At 40.8% G+C, this 12,139-nt stretch overlaps 1 pseudogene; it reads right to left on the bottom strand.

Moving 5' to 3' along the window:
* Positions 1 to 10,222: 10,222 nt before the first annotated feature.
* On the bottom strand, positions 10,223 to 11,412 carry LOC114701935 (annotated as a pseudogene).
* Positions 11,413 to 12,139: the final 727 nt, after the last annotated feature.

Here is a 12,139-nt window from a genome sequence, read left to right as displayed (position 1 = left end):
TGACAGAAACATAAGGAAACACATGTTTTGCTGCTGGTACTCCTTAACAAGCTCTTTGCAGCAAGATGGGTAGCATCTCAGGAGAGAGTGTATGTGACTCAGGGAGCGTATAACCTGCTCCTGGTGGAGAACTGACCGATTCTTGTCTTGGGGTCCTTTAGCCAAGCTGGAAAAGCCAAAGAATTCAGTTTGATGCACCAAACTGTGGGTGTGAACACACTTTTCTTGCACAGTGTGTAAGTGGGTACACACTCGTCCCATACGGGTAAATGAATGCTATTTCACAAAGCAACTGCCCCTATACTGACATATTCGAAGAGTATGCCCTTTCAAGAAGCAGATCAAATGCTGAAAAAGGGAAGGGATCAGTGGAGGAGATGGCCAGAAAGTTCGTACACTAACAGAAGGAAGTGAAACACACACTGTAGTAGAAACATCTTAGAAACATCATAGCCTCTTCCCTTAAGCCACCTATCTCTAAAAGGAGCAGTGATTGGCAGCTGAGGGAGGAGGGGGGAATTGATTATAAATGACCAGATGAAGAGGGGGGAAATCCCAGAAACAAGTTGCTGCTGTGAGCAGTGGAGGGTACTTGGGAGCACTGACTGGAGCAGCTATTGCAGAACCAGAGAGGGCTGTGCAGGTCCTGAGTGAGCTACTTAACTGCCTTCCCTCTCTGCCTCCTGCACTGTCCTCCTGGTCACCTGTCCTCTCTTTTGGCCCGTAAGAAACTTGGGAAAGATTCAGGGTAAGAGCTGCTGACATATTCTAGGGGTCTTGAAATGATACAGTCTAGGGGTCTTGGTTGGGTGTGTTTTCTCTGCCAGTAAAAGAATTAAAAGGCAGGAAAAATCTGAAGTGCAACAGGTGGCAGAAGAGAACTCCCAAGTACTGCAGACAGGATCAGCAGTTGAAAGACAGTGTTTACTGGGGGTGAGGAAATAAAGGCACACAGCAGACATAGAGAGAAAAGGTCCTCTGCAAAGCAGAGGCAGACTCAGGAAGCAAACATCCATTTTCCTGTCAAGGGCTGAGGGTTTGAAGGCCTCTGAAAAGTTTTCTTTGGCTAATTTAGGGTTGATCAATTTGAAGAAAGATAGGATGGTTGGTTGGCCCTGAACTGATGAATGGCATGTCATGATCCAGTCTTGGACTTGTTGAACCAGCTTATCAACAGGGGCTTGCTGGTGGGAGAAAAAAAAAAAAAGCTGCCAGGCTTTTTGTCTCCAGTGAGGAGGAAGAAGAAGCTGGCCATCTTAGAAATCCACTATCTTTATTACCTGTCTATGGCCCCTCTCCCTATCTGCTTGCCTACCAGGGAGTCTGCCTAACCCCTAGTTTTTCACTGCAACAGAAACTCACAATACAAGTCTGAAAGACTGGAAGTCCTGATGCAGGTGGCACATGGTGGCATAGGCTAATCACAACACTCAAGTTTGAGGTCAGCCTGGGCTACCCAGTGAGTTCCACACTAGCCTGTGTTCATCCCAAAGATTCAAAGAGGAAGACCACTGACCCAAATCATCATGGCCAAATTAATCAAAGCAAACTATTTTTAAAAAATTCATGTATACAGGCTGACTCTCCATAAAAGTGGGGTTCAAGAGCTCAGCATTGGATGTGGAGGTTTTTATATGTCAGGGGTAGGGGCTTTCTCAATGAAAGGTTTGCCTGGCAAAATAGGAGGGATTACAGAAGCAGAACATAAGCATAACAAGTTGGTCATAATGATCTCCTGAAACAAAGACATGATTGCAAGGTGGTGATATCAAGGTTGTCATAACAACAGGTAGTTATAACAAGGTATTGAACGTAAAAACAACAGTAGGGTTGCAAAATGATTATAATAACTGTTTGAAATAAAGACATGTTTGCAGTTTCCCGAAACAGGAATACAGAACCATTTGCAGTTAAGCTTACAGGTGGGGCATAGCCCAGTCCTTGAGAAACAGAGGTTTGATCATAAACAGGAATGAACCTAGTTTGTCTTTACTATAACATGGCTTTTAAGCCTAAGATGGAGGCAGGCTGGCTTATCACCTGAGCTATATAGAATCTATCTCAGACACACAGTAACAAAACTATGACAATCAAATCTCTTTTTGAGAGACATCATTTTGAGAACTACTGGTATAAGGAAAACAGGAAGAAGTCTTCAGAACCACATAAATAATAGCACAGAAATAGACTGTCATGTGTCAGTAAGATTGCTCAGTGGTTAAAGGTGCTTGCTGTCAAGTTTGATGACCTGAGTTTTAACTATGAGCCCCTAATGTTAGAAGAAGTCTTCTGACTTCCACACCTATACTGTGGCACATGTGTATAAATAAATGAATAAATGTTAATTTTTAAAAAGTCCATAATCCTAAAGATAATTCCAGCTACTCAGCTATCTGTTTCACAGTCAGGTAAATCCAAAGAGACATAATGTAGGCTCACATGTAGTATCCCCAGTTCAACAAATATGCCTCCCTGTAAGTCCCAGAGGGTCTTTAACGTGGATAGATTATATACCATAAAGAAAGAGGCTTTCTTGAATGGAAAAACACATATATTAAAAGAAAAGCCAGAGTTTCCACATCTTATAACAAATAAATTATATACTTTACCCTATCCTTTTGGGTATATCATCATCTATAATAAATACTTTCAATTTTAAGCTTGTAATTTTCCAACTGACTTTAAAAAAAATCAAATCCAAATCTTAGACACATATCAAGGTAAAAGAAAGTGGACATAGAGTATTCAGGGTAACAGTGACTGGTGCCATCACCAGGACTGTTGTACCAAAATGAGCCTAGCAGAAGTAGGAGGGAGCTACAGAACTTCAAAGGAAGGGAACAAGAGAGAATAGCAGAGTCGTGGACTGTATCTTGTCTGGGGTGAGAGGGGTGAAGGTTCCTTTTAGCCAAAGTTTCTCCACAGCTTCTAAAAGGCCTTTTGCAGATGTATCAGGAGCACATGGAGCAGTTTGTAGGGTGAGAGCTATTGAGGGAGTGTGTGTGGAACATTTTGTATGGGTATAGAGTGAAGTTCAGTAAGCAAAACATTTAAAAGACAAGCTAAAGAGAAAATATGAAGATAATAAGGAGGAATGGAGTGATCAAGGAGCAGAGCCATAGGGTGGAGGGAACCAGAAGGAATTTCTGTCTGGTCCCTGTGTGTTTAGGCTCCATTTCAAACCAGTTGGGAGTTGTTGGCATGGAGGAAGCAGCATCGTTCTAGGAGGGCACAGATCCCATGCTCCCTTTCATGATGATAATGGATTGAACCTCTGAAATGGTAAGCTGCCACCCCAATTAAATGTTTTCCTTCATAAGAGTTGCCGTGGTCATGGCATCTCTTCACCCATAATCTCACAGACAGCAGATCCTCAAGACAAGCTGGGTAATTATGGGTAGGCTACCATACCTGTCAGGCTTTTACCTCAGCTCCAAATTGCAGTCCACATTACCCACTGATTAATCTCCTATCCCCATTGCTGGCATTTTCCCCTTAAGATTTATTTATTTTTATTTTATGTAGATGAGCATGTTGTTGGCATGTATGTATGTGCACCATGTGTACATATATACCTGGTACCCACTGAAGCTGTAAGAGGGCATCAGATCCCTTAGAACTAGAGTTACAGATGGTTGTAACCCCCATGTGGGTGTTGAGAACTGAAACCGGGTCCTTTGCCTAGCAGCAAATGCTCTTAAGAACTGAGCTGTCTTTTCATTGTTTTTTAAAGTCCATTTCCATTGCTTTTTAAGTTGAAAAATGGTAGTAAGATATCAGTGGATTCTAAGCCAAAAGCTTTCAAACAAAGCAGTCATTTTCTACGGAAATGGTGGAAGAATCACAGGCATGCATCATCATGCCCAATTGGACTCTTCGTTTTGTTTAAAATTTTCACATGCAAGTGAAATTATGCAATGTTTTCGTTTCTGTATGTGGCTTATTTCTCTGAACACAATATCCCCCTGGGTTAGTCTGCATTGCCTCAAATGGCAGTATCTCCATGTGAAGACTGATGTGTTTCATTTTGCAGAGTTTGAAATATTAAAGTATGTGCACCATACCATAGATACTTAGTCAGGATTTCCATGGGCAACTGTTCTGAAAAAGCAGACTGTAGTCACACATTTATTAGAAGTTATGGCCATCATGGGGATTCCCATACAAATTAAGACCAACATTGTTCCAGATATGTCTCTAGTAAAATGAAACCATTTTTTTCATATTATAATATAAAGTATATTATAGATATACCACACAATCCTATAGGACAAGCAGTTATAGAAAGATCTAATTGCATTTTAAAAGATATGCTTAATAAACAGAAAGGGGTAATAAAGACCCCCAGAGTTAGATTGCACAATGCTCTATTAACTTTAAATTTTTAAATGCTAATGAGAAAGGAACGACAGCTGCAGAAAGACATTGGATAGTAGGAAAACAAAAACAAAAACAAACCTGCTGAATTAAATCAGCCTGTGTACTTTAAAGATGCATTGACCTCAGAATGGAAACCAGGGTATGGGTAACGCTGGGGAGGAGGTTTTGCTTTTGTTTCCACAAAAGAAGAAAAGCTACAGATACCGTCAAGATTGACAAGATTAGATTTGAATAGGAGAGACCCCTTAATTAGGAGAGACAATAGCTCATCAAATAGAGTGGTCATTCAATCTAAACTAACTTGTAAGACTAACAATTACTTTTTATTTGATCAGATATAACCTACAAAAAAAAGCAGGGCTTTGTTTTTGTGTTTCCAGGATAATAAAAGCATCCAACAAAGGAATCTAAGGACCACTGGACAAATGAGACACTAGAAAAAGAAGGACGAATCATGAAGAAAAAATGTCACAAGAAAAAGAGTAAATTGGCCATATGGTACAGCACACTTCCAAAAGGATAAAATCTCATAAATCTTCCCAAATGTTTGTTTCTACTGCTCTCTATAGAAATATAAAGCAAATTGCCTTTTTGTGGTCCCAATTCAATTAAAAATCAAAGCTGGCTTTGGAGTTGGAGTGTGGTTCTATCCTTCTTTAAAACCAAGCATGCTTGTTCAAAGAAAATCCAAAATCTCTGTCTCATGTCAGAAGAGCCACCTGGTATGAAACAGAAGACAAACCAAAATTAAGAGACTGTTCTATTGTCACCAACCTCATAATCCTTTGGTAGTGTTTTGACTCTTTAGAACTTTTCTTAAGGTATAAATATTATCTCAAAATTTATAAGATTATGCATGTATACACACATATATTACACACACACACACACACACACACACACACACACACACACACACACACACGCACGCACGCTTTCTGTTATATAGAGCACTAACCAATTCTAGAAATAGGTTCATTTAGCTTCCTGTATGTGATTTTTGTCTTGAGTCTGAAATAGGTAACTGGGAATTAAGTTTGTATACCCCAGATGTCCTTAACAAATTGTGGTCTTTTAACCTCTTGAAGATTTGCTGCATATGACATTTAAAGTGTTTAATTCTCTGCAGTGAACCATGACCATTCCTAACCTTTGAAGTTTCCATAAAGATGATGGGGCCCCACAACAACAAATCCACCTGGACTGTGGTAACACCACTAAGCTGACAAATACCACCCAAAGATCAGCTTAGGACTACAAACTGCTCAGGACAAGTTCAAAGTGGTTAGTGAAGATGATCCAGCTTCGTACACTACTCCAGTCAGGACTTAAGATAAGCCCTTCTTCACTTTCCCATCACAGGGACTGGACAACAGCTAGCCCTCTCAGGACTTGATCATTATCTCAATTTTCTCAAGGTCCCTTAAAGATGTTGGTGCCCCCAGACAACAGGAAGTAATTTCAAGAACAAGACACCCAGGCCAGGTGGCAGTGGTGCATGCCTTTAATCCCAGCACTCGGGAGGCAGAGCCAGGCGGGTCTCTGTGAGTTTAAGGCCAGCCTGGTCTACAGAGCAAGATCCAGGACAGGCACCAAAACTACATAGAGAAACCCTGTCTTGAAAAAACAAAACAAAAAACAAACAAACTAAAAACCCAACAAAAAAAGAACAAGACACCCACATTCTCCAGAGGTGGGGTGGGTGGTTTTTGGTCATTTGGTGAATTATCAATGTTTATCATAATTTAGGTGATTAGTTGCAAGTTGTTATTGGTCATAGTCAGAGAGGAAACTAAGGAAAGGGGGTTTGGTTCAGGGATCTTGTTCTGAAAATAAAAAGGAGGGATATAGAAATGATAGGATTAAAAGTCAGATTATTGAATCTACTTTTTTTTTTTTTTTTTGTTATTCAAGATAGGGTTCTTTTTGTAGTTTTGGTGCCTGTCCTGTACTCACTCTGTAGATCAGGCTGGCCTTGAACTCACAGAGATCCGCCTGCCTCTGCCTCCTGAGTGCTGGGATTAAAGGCGCGTGCCACCACTGCCCAGCTAAATCAACTCTTAAACTAAAAAGGCAACTACTAATCTCAAATATTTCACATTGGTATGGATTTTTGTATATTGATACAAATTTAAGGTTATTTTTGTTATACTGTATATATGTTTCTATTCTTCTTTAAGATATTATACCTATGCAGCTCATTTGAAAAGTTAATGTAAAGTTCTAATCCTTGAAAGCTATTTAGGATAGTAAATACTGATTAGCAATTAGTCATCTATAACAATCAAAGTTAGAGTCATGTTAGGTATGTTTTCAATGTCAAACAAAGATATATTTTAAAAATAGATAGATGGTCTTCAAACACTTTGGAGACCTACAGAATATGCCACTTAAAACATTTTTGTAACATAAGGCCTTTTATAACAGTGAGACATGTGTGCTCTTGGCAGCACTAATTTACTTCAAAAGAGGATGATGGACATTGAATAACCTCCATATGGAGTTTGCTCTCTTTGTGGCAAAGTTAGCCACTGGGCAAAAAACTGTCCTTGGCTTGACTGCTGCCCAAAGTGGACAAGCAGGACAGAAAAAAAGGCAACTGCCAAACTTTGTCAAGACAAGGTAAGACACAATTCTTCAAAAATGTTGCTTCACAAAAAGTCTGTCAGATATTCTAGGCCTATAGGCCAAAGATGAATGCCCCAATGTTGCAGAGGAACCTTGGGGTGACTGTCCAGGCAGCTAGATGTCTCTTTCCTTTCTATAGTTTTGGAAGTTGATTGCTCTGCATTTCCTATTTACTCAGGTAATATTATATCCTTCTCAGGTCTCTGATGGGGTTAAAGACTAGATAGTTATAGTTAACAGTTTTCCTTAGTTATGATAGAAAGTAAATTAAATAAAAAAACTTTGGACTCACTAAGATAGGATAGATAATGGAATGTCTTCTCTGAATTTGTCAAATACTAATGGACTGGACATTGTGAATGCACTTCTTAATTGATAATTGTATATAGTTTTACTATGTTAGAGTTAAAACCTTCCCTTTTCATTTAGACAAAAAGGAGGAAATATTTTGGGGTATTTTGATTATATACTAACACTCCCAAGACTAGCAATAAAGTTTACCTTGAACCAGAGGGTGGAGCTAGCTACTAGCTGACCAAAATAACCAGAGAGGTTTGGAAGATCCAGGACATATAGGAAGACACAGAAAGTAGTACAGAGGGGCTTAGGAAGATCACAGGGCCTTTGGGGTCAGGGAAGTAGAGAGAGAGAGAGGAGGTCACTGATCAATGCTCTGCCACTTCTCTGATCAATCAGATTTTCCCCCCATATCTGACTCCCAAGTTTTTATTAATAATAGAATAAATCATGCTAACAAGTGTGAGGTAAAAAACCTCATTATAATAGTGACTTGTTTGCATTTTTCCTTAATTTTGGTGATGTCCAACTTCTTTTATATTTTTTTTGGTGGTTTTTTTTTTTTTTTGGTTTTTCGAGACAGGATTTCTCTGCGTAGCTTTGCGCCTTTCCTGGAGCTCACTTGGTAGCCCAGGCTGGCCTCGAACTCACAGAGATCTGCCTGGCTCTGCCTCCTGAGAGCTGGGATTAAAGGCGTGCGCCACCACCGCCCGGCCATTTTTATGTTTTATTTGGGAAAGTGTACATTTGTGCCCTTTGCCTGTTTTTTTTTTTTTTTTCAACTGGTTATTTTGTTTTTCTGACTTTTGAGTTGTGTGTGATCCTTACATATTTTGGACATCAATTCCCTATCATGGTTTACAAGTATTTTCTCACAGCCTGGCGTGTGCCTTTCATTGGACTGACAGCTTCCTTTGCTGTGTGTGGTAGTTTGAATGTAACTGGCCCCCATAATCTCATAGGGAGTGGCACTATTAGAAGGTGTGGCTTTGTTGGAGTAGAAATGGCGTTGTTGGAAGAAGTGTGTCACTGTGGGGTGGGCTTTGAGGTTTCCTAGGCTAGGGATACCACCCAGTGTCTCAGTCCACTTCCTGATGCCTGCTCAGCTACTACTGCCTGCACGCTGCCATGCTCCCCACCATGATAATAATGGACTGAACCTCTGAAACTATAAACTGTCATCCCCAGTTAAATATTTTACTTTATAAGAGTTGCTGTGGTCATGGTATCTCTTTACAGTAATAGAAACCCTAACTAAGACACTGTGTGAAAACTTTTTTTTAAATATAGTAACATTTGCCTATTTTTGCTTTTGTCATCTGGATATTTGTTGTCCTAACTAAAAAATTATCACAAAGACTTACGTCAAAAAACTCTTCTGTCGCATGAATCCTAACTGATCTTAATAAAAACCCAGAGCCAGACACTAGGGTAAATGCTGAAAGACCAGAGAGACAAAGGAACAAGCCACAGCCACCTCTCACCTCACCAACTCCTCAGCCTAAAGGACACGGAGCTCCTGTCTCCTCCCGCCGTATATTCCTTTTTCTGCCCAGCCATATTACTTCCTATCTCAACCTTCCTAGTGCTGTGACTCCCCAAGTCCTGAGATTAAAGGTGTAAACCATCAGCATCTGGCTTTGTTTCTCTTTTGGACTGGGTTAATCTCATGTAATTTAGGGTGACCTTGAACTCACAGAGATCTGTCTGCCTCTGCCTCCTGAGTGCTAGGATTAAAGGTGTGTGCTACCACTGACTGGCCTCTATGGCTAACTCTGTGGCTGACTCTGCCCTCTGATCTTCAGACAAGCTTTATTTGTTAGAGCATATATAAAATATCACCACACTTTTCCTTTCAGGAGTTTTAGACTTTCAAATCTACATTTATATCATTAATCCACTTTGAGTTGATTTTTGTATATGGCATAAGATAGGGATCCAATTTCACTCATTATCAAGTGGATATCCAGTTTTCTTAATACCATTTACTGAAGAGACTCTTCTTTCTGTACTGTTTCCTTTTGGTATCTTGTTAAAATTAATTGATTTGGGGTGGATGATCAATTAGTGTTGTGTGTCTGGTTTCATGCCAGTACCATATTGTTTTTACTGTGATGGCTTTGTAGTAGATTTGGGGACCAGGATGCATGACATCTCCAACTTTGTTCTTTTTGCTCAGTTTTGGTTAGTCTATTCAAGGTTTTTTTGTGGGTCATTTGAAGTTTAGGATTTCATTTTCTATTTCTGTGAATCATATTATTGACATTTTGCTGTGGATATTGTTCTATATAAATAAAACACTGATGGCCAGTGACCAGGCAGGAAGTAGGTTGCCAGGCAGGAAGTAGGTGGGACAAGGAGAGAGGAGAATTCGGGGAAGCAGAAGACTGAGGGGAGAGACACTGCAGCCACCGCCAGGATAAGCAGCATGTGAAGACGCCGGTAAGCCACCAGCCACGTGGCAAGGTATAGATTTATAAAAATGGGTTAATTTAAGATATAAGAACAGTTAACAAGAAGCCTGCCACGGCCATACAGTTTATAAGTGATATAAGCGTCTGAGTGATTATTTTATATGTGGATTGTGGGACTGCGGGGCTTGGGGAACCTGGAGAGAAGCCCTCCAGCAACAACATTTTGATGGAGATTATATTATATCTATAAGTCATCTAGGACATTTTAACAAGTTATTTTTATAATCTGTGAACATGGAATGTCTTTTTTCATTTATTAGGGTATTTTTTTAAAATTTCTTTCATTGGTATAGTTTTGTATAAAGCATCTTTCAATAAATTCATTCCTAAGTATATTAATTTTTAATGTTATTCTAAGTGAGGAATGTTTTGCATAGTTCATAGTTAGTATATGGAAACCCTATTCATATATATATTTTGTACACTGATTTTTTTGGGGGGGCGGGTAAAGTGCATTTATTTTCTTCCATGTATGTTTTTAACAACAAAAAAGCTCCTTCTTCTAACACTTACTGTCAGCTGGATGGGGGAGGGGGTGCAGGCCCTAGAAGGTATAGGAAAAGAAGGCAATGGCGTTGATGCTATAGTCTAGGGGAAGCTGGTATCCAATGTGCTTGGCTCCTAGGCTGGCACCTCCCAGTGCAGAAGAATGCTATAGCTTCATCAGGGTAAAGCTGGAAAAAGGATTTCTGGGCCTGCAGCTCTTGGCCCTGAGTCAGTGCCAGGAGACAGCCTTCCTTCAGCATCTCCCAGCTCTTCCACACTGAGCCCACACACACAATGGGGAGGCCAAGCTTCCCTTGGAACAAGACCGGGTCAATTACTGGCAAAACTGCCACAATATGTTTGCCCAGTATCTCCCCAGCCTTCTTGAAGATGTACCGGGAAAGGAGATCTCCCTGCTTTGCACCTTCTGCAATTTTCTGGCAAAACCCAGCAAACTTGGATTTATCAAAGTCCCTATACAGGTGGGTGAGGATTCCTAGCCGATCTGGCACCTGGAAATAGTTGAACATGGCCTGCCTGACATAGCCAATATCATGAGGAGCTGCCTCCAGGTTGTCCATGGAGTCAAACACAATTTTTATGGCTTGGTGTGAAATCCAGAAGGCTGAGCCCTCATCTCCCATCATGTGGCCCCAGCCACCACAACCATTCTCGGAGCCATTGGGATTGACAAGCCTACAGTTGGAGCCGGTTCCAGTGATGAGCACAATCCCACCATTCGGTGTAGCTGTGGCAATGGAACCTGCTGCGTCAGTGGTGATAATGTAACTTTCACTCAGGTGGGGAAATCGGCCCTTCAACTCCTCTATCAGGAGCCTCACTGCATCCGCCTGCTCCCCACCACTCAGGGACAGGCCCAGGCTTTGAAGGGGTACCTGAGGATCCACTCCAGCCTTCTGTTTGGCAGTGGTCACCATCTCGTTGATCCTCTCCACACACTTGTCTGTGCCAATCAGCCAGTGGTTTGTGCTCAGTCCATCTGCTTCTGACAGGATCTTCCCATCCTCAGAAAGTAAAAGGGCTTTGGACTGTGTGCCTCCCCCTTCCACGCCGCCATAGAGCGCGGCCATGGTACAGTTGCCACCGCAGGTCCCTCTGAGGCAACCTCCCTCTCACTGGGTCGATTCTCTCCTGTACACTGATTTTATATTCTGCAACCTTACCCAATTTGTGTATTAGTTCTAGTAGATTTTGGTGGGGTCTATAGGTTATAGTGCATATCATGTACAGATAGAGACGACTTAATCTATTTCTTTCTAATGTGAGCATGTTTTATTTATTTTCTTACCTAACTTTCTGACTAGGACATTAGGGAATGTAGAACCGAATGGGCCAGTTGGGGGTATCATTGTAAACCCCTGACCGGATAATCAAAGCTTCCCCCTTTTTACTACTGCTTATAGCACTGCATGTTAGCTAATTATGTATGGACTTACACAGGGCCTTAATTGTGTTGAGATACATTACTTCTATACCTTATTATTCAATTTTAATTTGTTTTTGTTTTTGTTTTCAGACAGGGTTTCTTTGTTTAAGGCCCATTCGGTTCTACATTCCCTAAGGTCCTAGTCAGAAAGTTAGAACTAATACACAAATTGGGTAAGGTTGCAGATATATGTGAGTTCAAGGCTATCCCCACAAGCTGGGGCTCAAGTGTTCGATGAATGAACCTCACAGTAAGCACAAACAAACAAGCGCAAGCCTGTGAGGGTCATTTCACACTCAAACAACAGCAGAATTCTCTCCCTCCTTCCTCTTTACCTGTTACGTATCTCTGATATGTGTTTGCTTTGTGGTTACTACAAGGCTTCATAGAACTTATATTATAGTTTTTTTAAGTGATGACAACTTTA

The sequence above is a fragment of the Peromyscus leucopus genome, chromosome 5 (genome assembly GCF_004664715.2).
Source record: "Peromyscus leucopus breed LL Stock chromosome 5, UCI_PerLeu_2.1, whole genome shotgun sequence".
NCBI lineage: Eukaryota > Metazoa > Chordata > Mammalia > Rodentia > Cricetidae > Peromyscus > Peromyscus leucopus.
The sequence above is the reverse complement of the archived record's forward strand: the minus strand, read 5'-3'. Positions and strand labels throughout refer to the sequence as shown.